We start from the raw sequence: 23,054 nt of genomic DNA, 5'->3' as shown, positions 1-23,054 counted from the left end.
TAGTACTACTAATCCAAAATACTCAAAGCTTCATAGAACTGAAACAAACATTTATTTTTAGGTCCATTCTGCTGCTGATACATACTTTAGGTTTCTGAATATTAAACTTGTTGCTGCCTTTCATAGTGTGTAACTTGAAGGCCCTGAGTACTTTCTCCCACACTGAAAACACTGGAATGATAACATTATTTGAACATTACCTAATAAGACTGATTCAGGACAGACAATTAGTTATGTTAAACTTTCCTAGCAGTCCTTCACAAACAGGGAACAGTCTGTCTATTCTTTGCATCTGTCAGCTGCTGCTGGCTCTTCCTCCTCCTCTTCCTCACACACTGCTGAGTTTGTCCTGGTGGATCATCAGGGGTGCAAAGCCTCACAGATGATGTGCAGCAGTGGGTCCCTCAGTCTGTCCTCACTCTGGACACTTGCAGTTCTCACACATGCAAATCAAATGTGTGATAAGCTGCAGGATTCAAACACAAGTGTAACTTATAAATACATGTTCATACTTTTATTACACAATCTGAGAAAAAAAAAAAAAAAGAGTGCAGGACAGACAGACAGGTGACAGTCTCAGGTGTACACACTGCTACAAAACAGCACCAGAGAAGGAGGATTTAGTGTTTGTGTTATTACGAGTGCTAAACAAGAAGAGTTCCCAGATGGTACAGTGGACACATGTGTGACTGCTGTGATTAAAGCATCTTTCTTTCAGCTTAACGAGTGAACCGTCAGCTCGTTCAAACACACGTTAAAGTCCGTTTGGCTCGACACCACCGAACAGAGGCAGCAATGTAACATAGCTAACATTAACAGTGCAGTGAATCCTGCTTGTGCCGTGATATTCAGGACTGCAAACCGAGCAGCATCACTGACTTTCAGCTTGTTGTGTTTGTGGATATATGACTGACTTTAATTATCCATAAAATCATCAGATTCTCTGTAGGATTAAAGTCGACTATTAAACAGTGTATATTTTAAAGTAAAGGCTTTAAAACCAAGTTAGTACAAACATCACTAATGTCACATAACTTTGCCGACATGTGGCCAACAGTAATGTTTTAATGTTCTTCATTATTAAACATTTGCACATAAATAAGTGACATAATATTCAGTACTTACTTTTAAAAGTTTACTCTTCAGCCGCTCCGCTTCAGCCGTCTGCCGCTTTTTTCGGCAAAATTGTCCACACCCAACGCTGCGCTATGAATTGTGGGATATATGGGACCACGAAGGTCGTGTCCAAATTCATGGGCTGCATCCTTCTGAGGACCCGGCCCACGTAGACCGTGAAGTTTGAAGTTTACACACCCACATTCTCGAAAATGAAAATATGTTAAAAGTTTATTTTGTGACCCAGAAAGAGTAATAAGAGTAATTTTAAAACTTAGTGGCTGCCGCCATTGCCGGAAACTGGAGTTTGGCTGGGCCGCGCTATGAATTCTGGGATATGGTAGGCCACAAAGGACAAACCTGACCCATCCTTCAAATTCGGGGAAAACGAGGACGCATTTGTCGGCTGCATTCGGAGGAGTCTACGAATTTGGACAGCCTTCGGCGCGTCGCTGTGACGTAATAGGTCTCAAAATACTGGTATTTTCCAGAGAGAGGGGGTCAGGAATCCAGATGGAGTGTGTGTGTGTGTCTTGCTCAATAGCTCACATTTTTGTAACATAACAAAGATAGCCTGTTTACTGTAACCAGTGTTGGGGAGTAACGGAATACATGTACCGCCGTTACGTATTTAAAATACAAAATATGAGTAACTGTATTCCGTTACAGTTACCGTTTAAAAAGGTGGTATTTAGAATACAGTTACTTTGTTGAAATAAATGGATTACACGGCGGTATTTTCCTGTTTCATATTGTGGCGGGTCAGGACTGTTTGGGTTTTGTTTGACATGTTCTGTTGTTCCAGGCGACAGCTTACGGTTGCCATGGTTACAGGGTGACGCTCTCTCTGCTACTGTGTGTTTCCTGGGTGAGAGAGCGCCTTTTTGTTGTTGTTGTTGTTGTGCTAAGCTAATAGGCAGAATGCTACAGGCATAGCCCTAAAGAATGTAGCCTCATGGGCAGTGTAGTCTGTGCTGCAGGGAGAATGGACTGCCATACCCGTTATGTGTCTGTGAGTGAGAGGAGGGAGAAAAAGGAGAGTGGGAAAGTATGAGTTGTCATCGAGCAGAAACGGGAGCTGGAAGCATGTAAATATAATAATAACCACTGCAGCCAAGAAGAGTGCCTGACGAGCCCAGTTGTAAGTAAGCTATTAAGACTCGACTGTACGCTGCGCTCGTGTTTTCCTCCGAAACAATAAGCTCCGTTGGAGCAGCCTTTCAACGCCTCTCTATGTCTCTCGCTAGCAAAGTTGACCCAGACAACAAAGTAAAGCAATTTTTTGCACGGAAGCCGATGTATTAGTCAGAGGTCCCTTTACTACGGTTCGGAGCCGCGGACCTTCAGTAACAGTAATAAATCACAGCAATAGTACATTCACGTAGTTGTAAAAAGCATGGTAAGATATTAAGTAATCAAAAGTATTCAGAATACGTTACTCAATGAGAGTAACGGAATACGTTACAAAGTACATTTTTGGGCATGTATTCTGTAATCTGTAGTGGAATACATTTTAAAAGTAACCTTCCCAACACTGACTATAACAACAAACCCACGCCTATAACAGGTCAGACAGCCTTGCATGTTGCCATTGAGAGACGGAGCTTTGAGCATGTGAAGCTGCTAGTCCAGAAAGGAGCTGATGTGCAAGCCAAAGCCAATGGAAAGTTTTTCCAGCGTACTGCAGAAATGGGCTTTTATTCTGGTGGGTAATGTCATATTGGTGTTAACAAGCTACACTTTCTGTCTCAGTTGTTTATGGCTGTGGCTACAATGTAGCTAGCCATCACCAGTGTGTGAATGGGTGGATGACTGAATGTAGTGTAAAGTTCTCTGGGGTCCATAGGGACTAAGTAAAGCGCTATACAAATACAGGCTATTTACCATTTATTGTCAGTTCCTTTCTGTATAGAACTTTTTTTGTTCTATTTTGCAATTTTTTTTTTTTTTTTTACCATTTTATTCTTCATTTTGTGTCTTTCCACTAATCTACAAGGTTGAAGTATGAATTCTTCACCTCTAACCAGTCCTCAAAACTACACCTGAAAAAAAACAATCTCTACAAATAGTGTTATTTAACTTAAAATAACTTTTACTATATTTTGGCAAATTTGCCTCCATGCTTATAAATATTGACTTATGAAACAAAAAAAAGTAATAATAAACAAAAAAATCGGTGATATAAGCAGACAATATTTTAGATTTGCTTATGGCCACTGTCCTAAACTGGGCCACATGGCCATGACAAAAAACCCGGAAATACATACAAGTATGTGACAAACTGGTTAGGATTGTATTTATTTACCACTTGTCCCTTTAAACATATTTCTAATTTATCCCATGTTATTTTAGTTTGCTATAATGCTTTAGTTTAGACATTGCTGTTGTAACTTTGCTCTACATACTATCCCGGGTTTGTTTGTGGTAGCACTATGTTACAGTTTACATCCATGCATATTTTTTAAAGCAAATTCTGCTGAATAGCGATGGCTCACTTGAAGCTTACACTCCGCGTGTGTCAAAAAAACCCCCAACACACTGCTTCAGAAGCACTGTGTTGAGGCTTTATTTGTTTAGCCAGAGTCTCGTTATCAGTGACGTCCAAAGCTTCATTTCGAACGTAACTGCTTCGGTACCTAATTAAATCGGATATAAGGAAGTGAATCATTTGCAGGATTTGGAGTGTTTTGATGGAGAGAGCTAGCGAACCACAGATCATTGTACTTAGAGATATGGAGCCAGCAAGGAAGAGAGGATGTTCTTCCATGTGGGATAATTTTGAGTTGATGTCGGTCAGTCGGGCAGGTTTGGCAGTTTTCTGTTCTTGTTTGCCTTTGTTTTGTGTTTGTTTATTTTATGTGAAAAGGTGAAAAACTGGTGCACCTTATGTATGAATTCTAGTTGTGCTTACTGACCTCGAACCGATTTTATGTGGTACACGGCGCTCAAAAATCTATCCAAAAATGTTTTAGTATGACTTTGGTAAGCTACGAAGCCACACTGCTTGATTGTCGGAGCATTACGGCTACCGTAGTCAGGAGTCAGAGTAACCTGGGTCCAAAACTCTGTCTGCTTCATGAATGAAGACAGAAAACTAAACAACAGTGACTTTTGTAGGGTTACTGAAGTTGGGCTAGCTGGAATATAATGATGTGCTATGTGATTGCTAGCGACACAGCTCTATTAGAATAACAGAAACACAGTGAAGCTGGAGGATGAACGCTAACTTTTTTTCCACTCGATAAAAGATAACGTGATGGTTCCTGATGGTTAGGGACAAATGCAATCGCATGGCAGGATGCTGTAAACAGACCAAACTTCATTCAGGAGAACAACTGAGATAATCCATCCACAGTACGAGGTTAGTCATTAGTATACTGCAACAACATGGGATGTTTCGCTTAATGTGCCTTATAATCCGGTGCGCGTTATGTATGAAAAATACGGTATACATTTGTATCTGTGTACAAATAAGAGTGAAATTACTTCATGTACTATTTAGGTCCAGTGCTTGGTCTGTGAAGAGCAGCTGGCCTACAACAACAACACCTCATCGATGCTGAGGCATTTCCGTGCCAAGCACAATGCTGTCCCCTCTTGGAGTAGACTGACAGCGAACCCAAGCAGTCAGTGAACCCAAGTGACATCAAATGTGTCCCACACCAACTGTGGTTTCACAGTTGGACTATTGTTACAATAAAAGTGCTGTCACCACATAAGCTGTGTTGTGACTTCTTGGGAGGGGTCTGACATCACAACATAATTTATGACTATTGAACTAGCTGTGAATAACGGCATTAAAGCCTAATCAACTTACACAAGACAGTTAAGCACATTTTTATACTCATATTCAAATGTTTTTGTTTTTGTTTTTTGAAGGGATCATGAACCCAGAGCCCACTCAGACCAGACAGCAGATGGTTGCTGCTGCTTTGGTGAACAGGATTGTGAAGGACTCGCAGCCCAGTTTGTTGGTGTGTTGGACCCAGCCTACACAATTCTCACCAGAAAAGCTCTAAAGGAAACAGTGGCGTTAAAGTTCAAGGAGGAAAAGGAGGAAGCGAAGAGAGAAGTGGAGAAGGCTACAGCTGTGAGTCTCACCAGTGACATGTGGGCATCTATTTATATGGATACCTACTTGGCTGTGAACAAGATACACCGTCCACAGTTTTGCTAGGAGTGGGACATTTTCCGAAGACACATACAGCAGAAAATATTTCTGAGGGAAAAAAGGCTTTGATGGAGGATTGGTGCATCCAAAATAAGATCAGATGCCTTGTCACTGATGCAGAACCAAACATGATTTCATCTTCAAAAATATTGAAAGTGTGCCACACAAAGTGCATTGCACATACTTTGAACCTAATTCTGAGAAAATCAATTGATAACACACCTGGACTTGAGGAGATCAGAGGTCAAGGCTCAAAAAATAGTAAGCCATTTCCGATCTAGCACAACAGCAAAGGATAAGCTCTGACAAATGCAGCAGCAGATGGGGAGACCACATCTAAAGCTCCTTCAGGAGGTGGACACCTGGTGAAACAGCACATATACCATGCTGCAGTGTCTGTATGAGAAAGAGAGTCAGTTAGTGCTACCCTTGTCTCAATGAGAACGGGTCTCACACCCATCACTGCCGAGAAGTACCACTTAGTTGAAGAGTGCCTGGGGGTGCTTTGTCCATTTTACACGGCCACTACTAAACTGTCTGGAGAGAAGAGAGTATCTGGGTCCAAGGTCATTCCACTTGTCTACATGCTGCGGTATATAATCGCTAAAAAGCAACCCCAAGTCCTGGAGGACAAAGCCCACCAGCTGTGCATCAACCTTGTGACAATGCTAGGTGACTGTTTGTCACTGACTGTTAATGAGTGCGATGACCAATGCTACACTGCTTGATTCAAGATTCAAGGCTGTGGACTTCTGCAGAAGGTGCCACCATCATTGAAAACCAAAAATACCAAACGATGTCTGTCCCTCCTGCCCCATCTACCTCCTCACAGCCAGAGCCAGCAGCTGGTTCTGCAACTCAGTCAGGTGTAACTTTTGTTGACCTGAAGTGCATAACACATTGACAGGGTTCCAGCATATTCTTAACCCTCTCAAGGCAGGCGTTGCCGATTTGCAACAGTTAAAAACTAACAACCTGATTACCCCACATACATATTTTATGAGTTTTTTTTACTCAGAAGTACCACTGCAGGACTTGGTTGTGCATTAGCAACAAAAAGTTTAATGTGAGCCTGAGAGGGTTAAAATGTCTCAATTGTAAGAATTTGCTTTAATGTCTTACAGTTTTAATTCTGTTGTTGAAAATATTTAAATATAAAATGTCTCAACAAAACTAAAATCTGCTTTTCAAAATATAAATATCATTAAATATCTTCAGAGACACTTACATTTGACACTTCAATTTTAATGTAATAAATAAATAAAAAATCTTTGTTATTCTACAAAATGTGCAGCCATTTAATTTATGTTTTTTTAGGTGATGGTCTGTGGGATCTGTGAGAAGCCATGTGGCGGAGAGGCAGGCAAGGAATGCTACCATAGATACCACAGTGGACGTACAGAGGTACATGGCAGATCCTTTGATTCCCCGGACAGAGGATCCACTCTACTTCTGGGCAACCAGGAAGACTGTATACCCCCATCTGTACAAACTTGCGTTGCAGTTTCTGTGCACTCCAGCATCATCTGTTCCATGTGAGAGGATTTTCTCTAAGGCAGGAGAAATTACATCCAAGAAACAGACTCAGGCCTCACACAGTGGAACAAATTCTTTTCTTAAATAAAAACCAAACAGGATAACCTTAAATGCATCGTGTGTTTACTTTAAGAGTTTATCGAAGTTTATAGTTTTAAGCATTTTCCCCTCCCAGTTCACAATCAATTCTTTCCTCAGGTCCAAATATGTAAGAGATTTGCCCAATATAATATGATTTATAAACATACCGGTCCAGCTCTCTAGTGGTTAATTGCTAAGTACATGATGTATCGGAGGGGCTGGCCCAGCACTTCCTGTTTGTATAGGTTCATGATGTCATTGATAGCATCACTGGGTGCAACCAAATGAAGGGTTTTTCCTTTTTGCATAGTATTGTTTATTTTCTTTAAAGTAACCTTTTGAGTTTTACTGTATGAAGTGTTTTACTTTTCAAACCATTTAGTTGTGTAAATTAGATGAATATTCTTATTCTTGTTTCTTTTTTAGATTGTGTTGTTTGATCTAACCTATTTCTTAATGGTAGCGACTAATGAGGTTCAGGTGCGTGTAAAAAAAAATTGTACAAAATGAGATGGCAGAATGGAGATGCCAGAAAATAAAATACACTAAGAAGAAATTTGACCAGTCTGCTGATAAGATCACCTTTATTAGTCCCACACGTGAGAAATTTGTTTTGTTACAGCAGAAAGTGAACAGTGCACAGTTATATAGCAAAAATTAGATAACACTGGAATACAATAAGAATAAGATACTGTACACAACTGTACAGAATAGAAAAGAATAAAATAAAATAAAATATTCAATAGGATAAAAATAGAATACAAATGCTATATACAACTGAGTAAAAATACAATTTTGTCAGAAAAAGAATATTGCACTTAGTCTTATTGCACATGTGTGGGTTTGTGTGTTCGATCAGCTGCAAAGTCTTTGTTGTGGAGTCTGACAGCAGTGGGGAGGAAAGACCTGTGAAATCGATGCTGAAGTTGAGAAGTAGATGCTGTCTACTTCTCAACTTCCTTACCGCTTGAACTACACTACCTCACCAAGTATCATTCAAAAATTTATTTCAAATAAAAGAAACAAAAACAAAGCCTTACACAAACCCTGGAGTGTGTGGTCAGTACAATCTGTGGTATAGATGCGTGCATGGGTGGAAGAATGGCGTACGCAATGTTGCTTAGTGCAGAACCAAACCAAAGGCAAAGGTGTCTCAAAGTAAAGCAGCACCCAGCAACTGACTGCTTATGGCTGTTAGAGAGCACAGGGCCCAGGTGTTGCCATTGTCACTGATTGGGAATCAGCCCTTCCACCCCTCCAATGCCTGCAAATTAGACACACAAACAGGCTAAAAAAAAAAAAGGCAATGTGGAGTGGGTCGTCACATCACTGGTCTCTCTCTGACTCCTTGTCCTCACATACACTCAACCTTGCCTCCTCTTTACATACATATTGCGTGGCCACACTGACTACATGCCACTACTTTTCCACAACTGTCTTTTTTCTTTTCCTAATTGCTAATTGACACACTCATTTTCCCCACCTGTGCCACTCTGTCTCTTTCAAGAGAACAGAAATCTTTTTCAGTTTCACTTGTTTCACTGCCATCTGCCAAAATCCCTTCCCTCAAAAAAGTTGCATAAAGTCAGGGTTTCAGGCAGTTCTTGACCAAATGAGATTCAGCATAAAGTACATTTCCTTAACTCTTTAGAGCATAACACAAAGCCTGTAGAGTGTTGCAGTTTTGGCAACAAACCTGTGTGCAATTATCAACTGAGTGTCTGCACTGCAATGTACCCACCCCACATGCCATTTGGACTCTCCCTTGATCCATTCCTTGATAAACATGAGTTTGTCAAAATTACAAGTTGTTAAGTAAGTAAAGACTGCTCCTCCTCTTAACAGGTCATAATTTTAAAATCCATCATGGTTATTATGAATGTAGTTTAGAAAATGCTTCTTACAAAAATATCAAAAGACAATTAAAAAAAAAAAACTACAAAGGATGCCAATGTTCATCTTGCTCCTTCATCAATTAGTAAGCTTGGGGGGTTGCTAAGGCATTCCAGTGAGAAAAAAGTGAGAAATACTGACTGCAGCATCATTGGTATCTTTTATTTCAAAGGTCCTCTTTGTTTCTTGGCTGCTGGCGAAAGTATTGTTCCTAAGAACAACTGCATGGGATCGAGGTTTGGGACAGTTTTTAGCCAAGTGAGATTCTGCATTACATAAATGATATTTCCTTAATTCATTGTAGTCTCTTACGTTGTGTCCCAGTGCATTACAACTTCAGCAACACACCTGGCTACATGCATCTTCTGTATGTCCATATGTACTGCATTTCTAAAAAATTAATTGACATAATGAATCCCCCAATCTGCCCGAATAGTGAAACATGCAGGTGGGTGACAATGTCTTTCATAACCAGTTGGGTCTTCCTTTAATTTAATTCTAAATTGTCTTTTCCCTGTCCATATTCCCAATGCGACTTTGATCTCCTTGACTCTGGGTAGCACAGTTACAAATGTCCCTAAAAAATATTGTATTGTCTTTTCGGACATCCACGGATTGTCCGTGTGGACTGTTACAGTCTGGTAGTCATTATTGTACAAGGGAGTTACAAGAAAGTCTTGAAGAACGATGTTAGCAAGCTCAAGTACTAACCTGGATGGTTAGTATTTTCTAATCCATACTAAGCAAACTAATGGGTCTAAAATTAGACGGGTCTGTTGTGTCTCCATTTTTCTTCCTTTTTGTCCCTCTCCAACCAATTTCAGGACCTGGTACAGATGTTAAAGCTGGTGAGGTGTGATTGCAGATGTCATGCAGGTGTGTCCATCTCCCCTGCAGCAGCACCGCAGACCACGCCCCGCCACAAGACCATGTGCTATTCTTTCATACGTTAAATCACATTTATGACCATCTCATCCTCTCCACACTTTCCTGTGGGGCATTGAAAACTTCTTGTGGACTCCCTCCTTTTTAGGAATGTTCTTGTGGGTAAACATTCCAGAACAATTTGCCATGCCAAATCTTTTTAACATTATTCCAAGTCAACTTGCAAAAGACTTTTTATTCTGTTTAAAGGGAGTAAAATTGATTTCCAGCTACTGGCAGTTTGGTGTGAGTAGTAGTAGTGAGCTACTGCAGAGTTGGCTGTTTTTTCAATTAAAGGAGGCCTTTGACCTCGCCGAGGAGGCGCTGCTAGATCACGTTCACCGTACTCTGCCTCCCAACCCTAAGACAGGTGAGCAGCCCCGTGCCATAGTAGTGAAACTACATTACTATACTGACTGTGTTAAAATCCTGTCGAGGGCAAGGGAGCTTCAGTGGATTAAGGTGAACAATTTGACCGACTCGGTTTTCCCCAATTAGGCCGCCAAGACGGCGCAAGCATGTGCGGCCTTCACAGACTGCTGCCGCCAGCTCTGAGGAATTGAAGGGGTCCGGTTCCCACTGCTCCACCCAGCCTGGCTGCGGATTACTCGTGATGGGGTCACACTGGGTTTTACCTCTACAGAGGAGGCCAAAACTTACATTAAGATGATAACCAAGTAAGAAAAATATACCTAGGGGAACTGTCGAGGTTTCTGGTTTATACTTTTGAGGAGTGTATTTTTCTTTCTCTTGGGTAAGCTATTCTTTGATGTTCAAAAAAATATATGGGTCAGTTTTTAAATGTTTGTTCCTTATGGGTTTAACTTAAACACAGTACTTTCACGGCAGGCATTCTTGGTTCTTGAGAATACTGCCTATCGTATATTTTCCTTTTATACTACTTGTCTAGTTCTGCAGAATTCACCCAGCACTTAGAAGTGTTTTTTTTTCCTATTGCGCTATTTAACTGTAAGCACAAGTTTGTCATTGACTCTGTACCGTTCCTTCATTTGGGGAAGGACAGAGTGCAAGCAAGGGGAGGGATGGATGGGTGGTCTGAAGCGTGAAAAATGTGAAAAAATCCAGATATAATTTTTTTTACAAGAAACACACCTGCAGGATACACATCATTTCAAGCTTAAGTATTCGTGGGTTGGGGAGATCTTTCATTCAGCCTTTAACTCTAAAGCCAGAGGAGTAGCCATTTTAATTAGTAAGAAGGTTCATTTTACAGTTTCCAAAACAATAAAGGATAAAAAAAAAAGGAAGATTCCTTATAATCACTAGTACTCTATTTCACACTCCTGTTTTAGTAGTTAAACTTTTTGTTCCAAATTTTGATAACCCAGATTTTACAAATAACCTAATTAGCACTCTTCTACCAATTGTCTAATTCTCACTGGGGAGTTAAATTGTGTAATGAGCCCGACATTAGCCGGCTCCTCACCTCGTGTCTTTCCTCAGTCCTCTATGTCAAAATCAGTCTTGGACTTCATGTCTCAGAATGGGTTTGTAGATCCTTGGAGGACACATAATCCACAAACAAAAAAGTATTTTTATTCCTCTGAGGTACACCAATTCTATTCCCATATAGATAATTTTTTTGTTGATAGTTCTCTAATGCATAAAGTCAAGTCTTCTGAATACTACCCAATCAATATTTCAGAACATGCTCTGCTAAGCCTTGATAAAAACTTCATTGGTAGACCTCGCTCTTGCCCCCCTTGGAGATTTAATACTCTTTTACTATCTGACGATTTATTTAACCTTTTCATTCTATTAGCAATCGATGACTTTCTGGTCAACTATATCAAACTAATACATATAGCTGCCAAGTGCCTATCTTCTATATAGGCCAATCTATGTAACGGTATATTCCATGATATATTCTTACCCTGAACTCCGCATGTTTGATCTAAATCCAAAATATGTGGCAAAGCTACAGCCATGCGGTTGGCTACTACTTTGCTCAGTCTCTTATAATCAACATACAGCATCATTAATGGGCCATAATTAGCAAGCAGTTTTGGGTCTCCTTTCTTATATAGCAACAAAACCGCACCTGTTTGCATATTCTTACCCATTTTCCCTGTCTTATCTATTTCACTAACCACTTCTTTTAAATGCCCTCCTAATATATTCCAAAAGGTCATATAAAATTCCTTCATCAGGCCATCTACCCCAGCACTTTCCTGTCCTTTGTTTTTAACATCATATAGTTCTTCAAAAGTTATCTCTTCCTCTAAAGCAGACCTTCCCAAAGTGTGGGGCCCGCCCCCTCGGGGGGGCGCGGGATGAAAAGGGGGGAAAAAAAACAAAACTCTTGGACTCTGCTAGCACAGGGCGCCTACAGAAACGCAAAGCAGGAGATGAAGCATAGCTGAATACGTTTCCAAACCAACTTCATTCTAAGCCAAAGACTAGAAAATATGGTGAAGCATATCTTCCCTTTGATTTCACCTGCACAAGTGCCGAGGTAGGTCTCCCCTGCAGAATTGCTTTTCCCTTAGTGGGAGCAGCGCTGGGCTTTTTAAATCAGGGACAAACAGTATCCCACATTCGTGATTTAGTTCACAAACACTTCTTGTAATGACTAACTATTCCTGACATTTTGGAGATATACATACTATACTATACTTTATACAGTAAAGTTACAGTGGGATACAAATAATATCAGGCTGATCCTGCCACGATTTGTTCCCCCGGTTCAAATCATGGACAAACAGGATCCCACAGCTGTTTATGTTTTTAAACCTATTTTGCACAGAGAGGCATTTTTTGAAAAATGTATTGATAGCAATGTTGAATATTATTACACAGGAAAAAAAAACAACTACAGTAAAATAATCACATCGTGACGCCTCTGCCTTTGTAAATGGTGTATGTAAGCGTGTGTGTATGTAAGCGTGTAAAACCTGCAGATAGTCAGATTAACAGTATTTTGTCTCTATCTGCCATTCTGCAATTCATCTCATGTAAACAATAACGTGGCGCACAGCGTGACGTGAAAAAAGGCACATACCTTTGACGTTGCGTGACGAACTCTGTATTCCTCGTCCACACGTAAACACAAAAAAGGAGTTTTAAAAAAATCTCAGTTTTCGGTGATTCGAAACGCCGTTTACGTGTGGACGAAACAGCTGCATTTTCAAAAATACCTGTGTAGGTGCGGACGTAGCGTAAAAGAGTTAGTAGTTTATTTTCTTACTACCTGTAATTTATTACTTGTATTTGCTTAATATTTTACTAAATGTTTGAGGTGTGACATAAACCACAATGGAGCAAAATATGGGTGTGTGGAGGATGTGTGTGTGCTTGCGTGCGTGCACGCGGGGGGGCGCGAACATTTTTCTTGTAAAACAAAGGGGGGCCCAGCAAAAAAAGTTTGGGAACCACTGCTCTAAAGCATTTCTTATTTCCAGTGGTATTGTTTTATCTGCATAACTCCCCAATCAGACCAGGAGTGACATGTTTAGCCGCATGTTCTCCTTAAATTGCTGGCTGTCTGAGTGGTGTCCCAGAAACGATGTGGGCTTCATAGATAATTGGCAAACCTTCTGGAGGAAACCTGGTCTTGTTAGGAGAGACGGCATCCATCCCACTTTGGATGGAGCAGCTCTCATTTCTAGAAATATGGACAAATTTATTAAACCCCCCAAAATATGACTATCCAGAGTTGGGACCAGGAAGCAGAGTTGCAGTCTTACACGCCTCTCTGCAGCTTCTCTCCTCCTGCTACCCCCCCAAAAACCCATCTCCATAGAGACTGTGTCAGCTTCCAAAAAGACAAAAAACAAACTAAAAACCAGCAACAAACAACTTAAACATAAACAATCAAAAAGAAAGAACAATACAGTATCCACATCTGAACCAAAGAGTAAAACAGTGAAATGTGGATTATTAAATATTAGGTCTCTCTCCTCCAAGTCTCTGTTAGTACATGACTTAATAATTGATCAACAAATTGATTTACTCTGCCTTACAGAAACCTGGTTGCAGCAGGATGATTATGTTAGTTTAAATGAATCAACACCCCCGAGTCATTCTAACTACCAGAAACCTCGAAGCACAGGCCGAGGGGGCGGTGTGGCAGCAATTTTTCACACCAGCCTATTAATTAATGAAAGACCAAGACAGACTTTTAATTCATTTGAAAGCCTGATGCTTAACATTGTCCACCCCAGCTGTGAAACTCAGAAACCAGTCTTACTTGTTATCATCTATCGTCCACCTGGGCCTTACACAGAGTTTCTGTCTGATTTCTCAGACTTTATATCTAATTTAGTTCTGAGCTCAAATAAAATAATTATTGTGGGTGATTTTAACATCCATGTAGATGCTAAAAATGACAGCCTCAACATGGCATTTAGTCTGTTATTAGACTCAATTGGCTTCTCTCAAAATGTAAAAGAACCCACCCACCACTTTAATCACACTCTAGATCTTGTTTTAACATATGGCATAGAAACTGAACATTTAACAGTGTTTCCTGAAAACCCTCTCCTGTCTGATCATTTCCTGATAACATTTACATTTACAATAATTGATTACACAGCAGTGGAGAGTAGATTTTATCAAAGTAGATGTCTTTCTGAAAGCGCTGTAACTAAGTTTAAGAATATAATCCACCCACTGTTATCATCTTCAATGCCCTGTACCAACACAGAGCAGAGCAGCTATCTGAACGCTACCCCAACAGAGGTCGATTATCTTGTTAATAATTTCACCTCCTCACTACGTACGACTCTGGATACTGTAGCTCCAGTGAAAACTAAGGTCTCTAATCAGAAGTACCTGACTCCGTGGTATAATTCTCAAACACGTACCCTAAAGCAGATGACTCGTAATCTGGAGAGGAAATGGCGTGTCACAAATTTAGAGGATCATCATTTAGCCTGGAGAAATAGTTTGCTGCTTTATAAGAAAGCCCTCCGCAAAGCCAGAACATCTTACTATTCATCACTGATTGAAGAAAATAAGAACAACCCCAGGTTTCTCTTCAGCACTGTAGCCAGGCTGACAAAGAGTCAGAGCTCTGTTGAGCCAACCATCCCTTTAACGTTAACTAGTAATGACTTCATGAACTTCTTCACAAATAAAATTTTTATCATTAGAGAAAAAATTACCAGTAATCATCCCACAGATGTAATATTATCTACAGCTACTCTTAGTACCATTGATGTTAAGTTAGACTCTTTTTCTCCAATTGATCTTTCTGAGTTAACTTCAATAATTACTTCCTCCAAACCATCAACGTGTCTTTTAGACCCCATTCCTACAAAACTGCTCAAAGAAGTCCTGCCATTGATTAATTCTTCGATCTTAAATATGATCAACCTATCTCTAATAATCGGCTATGTACCACAGGTCTTCAAGCTGGCTGTGGTTAAACCTTTACTCAAAAAGCCATCTCTAGACCCAGCAGTCTTAGCTAATTATAGGCCAATCTCCAACCTTCCTTTCATATCAAAAATCCTTGAAAGAGTAGTTGTCAAACAGCTAACAGATCATCTGCAGAGGAATGGTTTATTTGAAGAGTTTCAGTCAGGTTTCAGAGCTCATCACAGCACAGAAACAGCTTTAGTGAAGGTTACAAATGATCTTCTTATGGCCTCTGACAGTGGACTCATCTCTGTGCTTGTCCTGCTAGACCTCAGTGCAGCGTTCGATACTGTCGACCATAATATCCTATTAGAGCGATTAGAACATGCTGTAGGTATTACAGGTACTGCACTGCAGTGGTTTGTATCATATCTATCTAATAGACTCCAATTTGTGCATGTAAATGGAGAGTCCTCTTCACACACTGAGGTCAATTATGGAGTTCCACAGGGTTCAGTGCTAGGACCAATTCTGTTTACATTATACATGCTTCCCTTAGGCAGCATCATTAGAAGACATAGCATACATTTTCACTGCTATGCAGATGACACCCAGCTCTATCTGTCCATGAAGCCAGATAACACACACCAATTAGTTAAACTGCAGGAATGTCTTAAAGACATAAAGACCTGGATGGCCGCTAACTTTCTGCTTCTTAATTCAGATAAAACTGAGGTTATTGTACTCGGCCCTGAAAATCTTAGAAATATGGTATCTAACCAGATTCATACTCTGGATGGCATTACCTTGGCCTCCAGTAACGCTGTGAGGAACCTTGGAGTCATTTTTGACCAGGACATGTCCTTCAACGCACATATTAAACAAATATGTAAGACTGCTTTCTTCCATTTGCGCAACATCTCTAAAATTAGAAATATCCTGTCTCAGAGTGACGCTGAAAAACTAGTTCATGCATTTATTACTTCCAGGCTGGACTACTGTAATTCATTATTATTAGGATGTCCAAAAAACTCACTGAAAAGCCTTCAGCTAATCCAAAATGCTGCAGCAAGAGTACTGACAGGGACTAGAAGGAGAGAGCATATTTCTCCTGTTTTGGCTTCCCTTCATTGGCTTCCTGTTAAATCCAGAATTGAATTCAAAATCCTGCTCCTCACATACAAGGTCTTAAATAATCAGGCCCCATCTTATCTTAATGACCTTGTAGTACCATATCACCCTATTAGAGCACTTCGCTCTTGCTCTGCAGGCCTACTTGTTGTTCCTAGAGTATTTAAAAGTAGAATGGGAGGCAGAGCCTTCAGTTTTCAGGCCCCTCTTCTGTGGAACCAGCTTCCAGTTTGGATTCGGGAGACAGAAACTATCTCTACTTTTAAGATTAGGCTTAAAACTTTCCTTTTTGCTAAAGCATATAGTTAGGGCTGGACCAGGTGACCCTGAATCCTCCCTTAGTTATGCTGCAATAGACGTAGGCTGCCGGGGGATTCCCAAGATGCATTGAGTTTTTCCTTTCCAGTCACCTTTCTCACTCACTATGTATTAATAGACCTCTCTGCATTGAATCATATCTGTTATTAACCTCTGTCTCTCTTCCACAGCATGTCTTTTATCCTGTCTTCCTTCTCTCACCCCAACCGGTCGCAGCAGATGGCCGCCCCTCCCTGAGCCTGGTTCTGCCGGAGGTTTCTTCCTGTTAAAAGGGAGTTTTTCCTTCCCACTGTCGCCAAAGTGCTTGCTCATAGGGGGTCATATGATTGTTGGGTTTTTCTCTGTATCTATGAAGCGCCTTGAGGCGACTTTTGTTGTGATTTGGCGCTATATAAATAAAATTGAATTGAATTGAATAATTTATAAACATCTCCCCTATATTAAAATTATCGCCCAGCCAAGATTGCCATTACATGGGTCCCACGCACTGGCAAGCGAAAGCAAGGCCGACCAAAGATCACATGGCGTCGAACGTTTATGGATGATCTGAGAACTGTCGACATTGCCTGGGACGACCCATATGGAAAAGATATATATAAATCTTATAAAGTTTGTACCTGTCTTGTGTGAAACTTCTATGAAAAGCATACAAGAGTGAAAACAGATACAAGATCCCTTGAAAAATTATATAAATGAAACTTGTATGTTTTGAATACTTACTAAAACAATATATGAAAGTAATAAGAAAGTGGCCACTTTCATGAGTAAATCATACAAGCCTTATATGATTCACTATATGAAGTAGGCCACATCTTATACAAGTCTTTTATAAGTTTTTACTATTTCTTTTCCATATGGGGAAGCTTGAGCAGTCACTGCTGACCGGCATAGATGGAGATCATTAGCTGCCCGATGCGCCGCACGGCGTAGGAAGATCTAAGTCTAAGTAAGTCTATATTAAAAACAGCATCCTCCTCTTGGAAGAGTTGTGCATAATATGCTGCAGCTGTCTCTAATAATTCTTCTCGTGTCTTGACTATAGTTTCATCTTCTCACTGCTATTTCTTTATTGTCCTTCTTTCACGTTGCTTCTCACCTTCTCTAATAAAATAGGCAGAGCATTTTTTGGCTTTCTATATAATTTTCTTTCTGTATTTTTAGCATAAAGGCCTTTGCTCTTTTCTCTAAAAGTTCTTGCTGTTTCTTTTTTTTGTAGTATTTTTGTGTGATCTCTATCGATTTTGCTATTACTGCAATTCTGGGCAATATATATGTTCGCTATTTCATTTTGCAAAGATTTTAACACTTCGTTCTGTTTTATCCACTTTAATTTACCACTCCACCCGATTCATATATAGGTCCTTCATTTCCAGCCATACTTTAAATGAAGATTCAAAACTATCCCTAAAATCTTTAACCATTAATATTTTGTTATTCATTTTCCATCTTACAATGCTGTGATTGCAACATTGTAAGATCTGTAAGATCCAGCTCTCTGTGAATGGTACTCATGGCTATTGGTCAGTGGTCTTTCATCAATGGTTATGAGAATTCGCATATTAATGATCAAGGAACTGACCCCCCAGCCCACTGTTCCCTCAGTGGTGCTAGTTTCAGTCATTGTGCAATGTACTGTTTATAAGGTTGGGGAAACCTGCAGTCAGCTGAGACTGAAGAAGTGACTGAAAACACTACATCCAGATGACCAGCACCAACCTTTTGGGATTTTCCAATATCCTTTTACATATTCTGGTGATTTCACTACTATACCTACCAATAATGATTTATGATCCAAAAAGAAAACCACAGAAATCTCTGTGGACAAAATGTTATCTTTTCCAGTTAAAAAAAAATGTAATCCAGCTTACTCCTCATTCCTCTGCTATTTTCCCAGGTATAACCGGGATCGCTTTTGTGTGTCTGGTTTGTGTTGCCTTTGGTTGGCACTGTCACTTGGTGTTCGCTCTCTCTGCAGTAGAGTATCACTTCCTGTTCCTGTTCCAACACACAGTAGTGTTTTTGTGTAGCTTATCTGTGTAGCAATTTTATTAAAACTTTTAAATAAGTTCTTATTTTATAGTGTAATCTTTGCATGCTTCATCCGAAGCAGACTTTGTGTACTCACTCGCTAATTTATAGTCAAAGTATTCATTCACTGTGTCTTTAGTGTTTTGCTAGCTTAGCTTAGCTTGTAGCTGACTAGCTAGCAGCTGGCCTCTTCACCTGTCCCTCCTCCACTTTCCTGCTCATTTTGTCAGATGTTTAGTTATTCCTCAGCCTCTTTTAGCAGTAGTGATACTTGCAGGTCTGGAGGCCAGGATCACTGAATTGGAGACTTGGCTTCACACCTTTGAAAAGCCCGTAGCTACCCAGACCCCTGTAGCGGGTGCTGCCGAAGGTAGCGTAGGCCCAACTAGCTGGCCCCCAGCAGATTGTTGCGAGCAGCAGGAGAAACAGGATGGCTTGGTGATGGTAACAAGGAAGCATAGTCTTAAACAGAAGCCCCAGGTACACCACCAACCTGTTCTGTGTCTAAAATGCTTTTCCCCACTAAGCGACACACCTGTTAGGGGTCAAACTCTGGTAATTGGCGATTCTGTTCTGAAGCTAGAGACACCAGCAACCATAGTCAATTGTCTTCCAAGGGCCAGAGCAGGCAACATTGAGGGAAATTTAAAACTGCTGGCTAAGGGTAAACGTAAATTTAGTAAAATTATAATTCACGACAGCAGTAATGACACCCGGTTATGTCAGTCGGAGGTCACTAAAATCAATTTTGGTGTTTAACTTTGCCAAAACAATGTCGGACTCTGTAGTTTTCTCTGGTCCCCTCCTCAATCGGACCAGGAGTGACATGTTTAGCCACATGTTCTCCTTCAATTGCTGGCTGTGTGAGTGGTCTCCAACATGTGGGCTTTATAGATAATTGGGAAACTTTCTTGAGGAAACCTGGTCTTGTTAGGAGAGATGGCATCCATCCTACTTTGGACGGAGTAGCTCTCATTTCTGAAAATCTGGCCAAGTTGATTAAAGCCCCCAAAATGTGACTATCCTGAGTTGCAGCTTCTCTCCTCTCAGCATATGTCGGCATACATCTTATTCTATTCATGCTTGATTGTCTGGCTGTTATGAACCTACCCATAATTTGAATCCCGGTGGCTGGATTTTGTTCTGTGTGTTCTGAATTTTTAAGAACTTGCAGGTCCTTGCTGATTGGAGAGCTGGCAGCTGCTGATTGGTTTCCTGATCAAGTGGCTGATTTGAAAAACCCTCTCCAGCAGTTGTCCCGGGGCAGCAATTGACAGCAGCAGCAGACCTGTCCTTGGCCTCCGAAGCCCTCAATGACTTTTGTGTGTGTGTTCCCTGAGGATCGCTGAGTTGTGTAAATAGATTGTAGTTACTTTTCACGTGTAAAAAGGTACTGAAGCAGAGGGGGTGAACTGCCTTATTATTATCTGTACTGTTTTTTCAGTTAGGGAGTTAGGTTTAGCACTTGTCTTTTGTTTGGTTTTTGTTTCACCCATGGTTTAGATAGTGTTTTACTTTGACAGTCTGCATCCTATGTTAATGTTTTCAGTTTTGCATCTGCTTTGTCTCGTCATGTTTGATTATTCCCAGCTGTGCTTTCCTTCTGTGTCTCCTTCCCTCGTTATCCCTCTTTGTATTTAAGCCCTGTGTTTGACTTGCTCTGTGTCGCAATCTCCCTCATTCCACACTGTGTTGTCTGCCTGCAAACCTGCCTGTTAAGTTATTTGTGTTCTCAGTTTAGGTAGTTTTCTAAGGTTTTTTTTTTTGCCATGCACCAATAAAGTTGAGTTTGAATTTCCTTTTTGCTTCTGTGAGTCTGCATATTGGGTCCTCCTTTCCTGTCTCCCGCACACAGTACATGACATATTGTTGGTAAAAAAGTCACATCGTAGTGCTTATTGGCAGAGCTCTGTTGTAAGCAATATATTTCCTGTGTTGATCTGCTTCGAAAAGAATCATTCTCCCAAAAGACAGTCTGTCCATTGATTCTTCAGTCTTGTCCTTCAACTCAAATCTTAAAGTGTTTTTTGGTCCGGGCCACCATCTCAATTCCACTGGCCGACAAAGTGTTTCTTCGTTCTTATTAAGAACAGTTTTTTTTAAATTTTCATAAATAATTCATAAATTTAATAAGTAACATTACAGAGTAATGCCAATAATACAACCCCAAAAGCAACAATTCCATTTCCAGTGAAAATGAGAGAGAGAGAGAGAGAGAGAGAGAGAGAGAGAGAGAGAGAGGGGAAAAAACAGAAATAAAAAGAACATCAATAATTTACATCATCATTTTTATAACATGAACCTCAGAAAATTCAAAAAAGCTTAAAGGGTCATATGATTTGTCATCTGGTTATTTCTTGTTATTAAAAAATGCAGGGGAATGGAAAATCAGAATCTGAGACACACTTGAAATGTATGCAAATATCTTTCAGACAATTAGGTGCACAAGTTGCCGTAATAAAGTGCATCCAACTTTAAAGGGATGTGTGGAATATTTTTGCCACCATTCTCTATACATTGATAAAGAATGTCCCATTTAATGTATTCATAGCTACCCCAAAAGAATCTAAACATTGACCTTTTATTGTTTCTTTTCTAACTGCTTCATGCATGGGGAATATGTAAGCCAGGTATAGCAGGGTAGGAAGTATATCTATTTTCATCACCAGTACTTTGCCAGTAAATGAAAGGTTGCAGGCTTTCCATATTATTATTATTATTATTATTTATTTATTTATTTATTTGCCATAGCTAATCTTTTGGACCAGTTGTGTAGGGCATCCCCTTTGAGGTTCCCAAAGGAGATACCCAAAACTTCCATAGGACCAGTGCATAAAGTAAAATCACAAATATTGATCCCTTCTCCAATCCCATTTACCCAAAAGCTTTTATAGTGATTTCTTATTTACTTTTGATCCTGAGGCATAAGAGAATTCTTCTACTATTTTAAGAGCTTCTACTACACTATTATCGTCTGCTACATACAGTATGGTGTTGTCTGCATACTGTGAGATTTTGAGGCTTTCCCCACCTGGCAGTTGTATACCTCTGATTTTTAAAGTCTTCCTAATTGCACATGCCAAGGGTTCTGCGCATAAAATGTAGAGCAAGGCGGATAAAGGGCATCCCTGCCATAATCCTCTTGTTTAATTTGTTTACTTAGGTTCCTATTCATGTTAACCCTAAAGTATATATTACTGTAAAGAATATTAATCCATTGTAAGAAATTCTGCCCAAAGTCAAAATGATTCAATATTCTTATTAAAAGGTTGTGATTTATCCTGTCAAAAGCCTTCTGCTGTTCTAAACTAATGCAGATGGCTGACAGGTGTCTGTCTTCCATGTATGCTATCACGTCTCTATGTAATTGAAAATTCCAGGAATGTTCAGCCCTTTAACTCCACTTTTTTGGTCTATATCAACTATATGGGACAAAGCCATGGCCAAATGGTTGGTAATTGCCTTGCTTAGTATCTTGTATTCTACACACAACATTGTTAAAGGACGGTATTTGTTAAATAATTTTGGATCTCCCTTCTTATAAAGCAGATAATGCAGTGAGATTATGCCTACCTGCATGCTCTTACTCATTTCCCCAAATTTATAAATGTCACTGGCACCCTCCAACAAGTGTCGTCCCAACAAATCCCAAAAAATTCAAATAAAATTATTTTATTTGAAGAATCTAATCCCTGGTGCTTTTGTCCTTCATTGATTTCAGGGCACGGTACAGTTCATCTAAAGTGAGGTAAAGTGTTTCTTAATCTTTTTTTTTTTTTTTTTTTTTTTTAATGTCTGGAGCAATTTTCTGTCTAAAAAATTTAGCAAGGTTCTCCCACTGTCAAAAGCTACATCTTAATTCTGAAAGAGTTGTGTCATAAAAAGGCTGTGTGCAGGCAGGAAGGTGAGGACCCAAATGCAGACTCATCCGCACAGCTTGAACTCAAAATGCAGCTTTATTTCCTGAGACCAAAGGAAATACAAACTAAACTGGGAATTTATGTGACTAAGGACACAGAGAGGCATACATGGAAACGCACGTGAACAAGGAACGTGAACTCCGAGTCTAACAGTGATTTAAATGTGTGGTTAAGAAAGGAAGTTATTAATTCACCAGAGATTCATTTGATGCATTACTTTCTAATTAAGTTGATGATATTTCTTTCACAAAACTGAATCCTGGCCTGAGTGGAAAGCCATAGCCAGAGACTTTGCAAACAAGTGGCAGTTTCCACACTGCCTGGGGGCTATACATATCTTTATCCAACCCCCTCCCAAGAGCGGCAGCATGTATTTTAACTAGTCCAGGTTTTCCACCATCCTTATGCCTGTAGTTGATGCCAGTTACAAGTTTGTATATGCCAGCGCAGGGACACAGGATAGGGTGTCTGATGCGGGAGTGTTTGACCATTCAAACCTAAGAGAAGCAATGGACACAGGCACGCTGAACATTTCCCCCTGTTGATACCCTGCCAAGCACTGATGCTTATCCCCTCCGACCAGATCTCATGAAACCATATTCATTTTGAAACCT

The 23,054-nt window shown here is 40.1% G+C and overlaps 1 pseudogene; it reads left to right on the top strand.

Annotated features, from left to right (window-relative positions):
- Positions 1-5,000: 5,000 nt before the first annotated feature.
- On the top strand, positions 5,001-19,418 carry LOC146373236 (uncharacterized; annotated as a pseudogene).
- The last annotated feature ends 3,636 nt before the right edge of the window (positions 19,419-23,054 follow it).

This window comes from Perissodus microlepis, chromosome 14, assembly GCF_051167445.1.
Source record: "Perissodus microlepis isolate ML-2025 ecotype Zambia chromosome 14, ASM5116744v1, whole genome shotgun sequence".
In the NCBI taxonomy this organism is placed as follows: Eukaryota; Metazoa; Chordata; class Actinopteri; order Cichliformes; family Cichlidae; genus Perissodus; species Perissodus microlepis.
This window is presented reverse-complemented; position numbering and strand designations above follow the sequence as displayed.